Source organism: Carassius auratus, unplaced genomic scaffold (assembly GCF_003368295.1).
Source record: "Carassius auratus strain Wakin unplaced genomic scaffold, ASM336829v1 scaf_tig00000441, whole genome shotgun sequence".
Lineage (NCBI taxonomy): Eukaryota > Metazoa > Chordata > Actinopteri > Cypriniformes > Cyprinidae > Carassius > Carassius auratus.
Genome location: NW_020523300.1, coordinates 123,151 through 124,886, shown reverse-complemented (window position 1 = coordinate 124,886; position 1,736 = coordinate 123,151). Strand labels below are relative to the sequence as shown.

Sequence of the window (1,736 nt, the reverse complement as noted above, 5' to 3'; positions counted from 1 at the left end):
GGACAGATTAAATGCGTGAGTGTATTCAATTACAAATTTGGTATTGGCTCCCGTTTTATTGAAATGCAAAATAATGAAGTATGACTTATACATCCTTTTGAATATGTCAAATCACTATGAAAGCATTTACTTTTCCTGCCATTTATTTCTTTAGCTTGAAATAATAATGTATATTTCTTATTTAATAAGGTGTAATCCTTCTGGAGCCACAAGAACTTTAAGCCAAGTCAAAAAAAAACATTCTGCAAAAAGGTAATATTTGATTACACAATTACTGAACTATTATTATAACAGAATTTAGTATATTCATTCTGTCATGCAGCTAACAGAAAGAAGACTGAAGCCCGTCTAACTGGCGGGGGCCACCACCACCTCCCCTCACCCCATCTGAGGAGCTGGCTCCTGTGCCTTAATAAAGGGCGACCAGTGGTTGCTGGCATTCCAGGGGGCAGTTCATCACACATACTATGCACCACAAGTGATGGTGAAAAAAGGGTGTAATGTAAGTTTACCTCTATGATTTGTTTTCATTTTTTGTCCTGATAAATTACTATCTCTGTCACTCTCTGTTCGCTTTTTAAACGAGATTAATTTTTATGTAGGCTTATTTTATTTAATTGCATATGATGTATTATTTTCTTTGATAATATTGAGAATTTAACGGGTTGTGTGTTCTTATAGATACTGATGGACGGATTGTATTATTGGACTCTCCAGAAAGAACACAGTCTGTCACAGTTGTAAGTGATTTGTTGTCAGGTACTTTTAGGTTTTTTTTTGTTTGTTTGTTTGTTTTTTGCCAAATAGTGTATACTTGAATATTTGTCTTGTAGGATGAAGATGATGATGACGATGAAGAGACCACATCTGCTGTGACAGAAGTGGACAATGCTGGTAGATCCACTGAGGTATGATGCATACCATTATGATGTGTGGCCCCTTTTTGCATTAGAGTAACACACTGTCATTGTCCTTTCATAGTACATACCTAGGGATTTTCCCACAGATGAGGGTCCTTCATAGCCTGGTAATACCAGACTCTGCTACTTCACTTTGCTTCGTAGACAGAGTCTGGAATGGCATAATAGAAGTGTTTTCTCTCTCGCTAGGGGGCGCTTGTCTGAAGTTTAAAATCATTGGTTACCCGTAGCCAATCAGATACGTTTAGTTATGATGTATGTTATGCGCCTATACAGCCGCATCGAAGCACAGACATCATGCATCGAACTCAAATCTATGATTGAACTTCCACTGTAAACCTGTTGTTAACACATGATGATGCGATCGAAATACCGGAGTGAACATGGCTGTAAACGACTTTTGCAGTTTGAAAAAGAGTTGAATGTTCTCCATAACATAGCAAATTGCATCCCGTGTCTCGTTTCCCATTTCCGTTTCAGTTTTCGATTTCTCTAACCTACAATGTAAAACTCGGCGCTAAGCATCTACGTCACGGCTCTAAGCCCGCCCTCTGTTCGTTGATTGGCCCGGCTGTTTCCAGACCGGTGGCAAACAGAAAGCTCTGACGCTGTATCAGACTGAGTACAGAAGCGAAATGAAATTGAGCGGAAGTAGGAAGTCTGACGTAGTCAGGCTAGGTCCTTTAGCCTCAGCACACAATCTAAGCAGGGTAAGAATTTGTGTCCATGTGTCCATATTTGAATTTTATTGTCCGACCAAACAATCTCATTTATTACATTTTTCCACCTTAGTTGCCAGCAAAGGAGCTGTATAAG

General features: G+C 39.2%; 1 long non-coding RNA gene across 1 annotated transcript; it reads left to right on the top strand.

The window, feature by feature from the left end:
* Positions 1 to 420: 420 nt before the first annotated feature.
* LOC113068992 (uncharacterized) lies at positions 421 to 998 on the top strand. Its single transcript, XR_003279641.1, has 4 exons — positions 421 to 495; positions 682 to 740; positions 834 to 908; positions 982 to 998. It is a non-coding gene; the product is annotated as an uncharacterized LOC113068992 (long non-coding RNA).
* Positions 999 to 1,736: the final 738 nt, after the last annotated feature.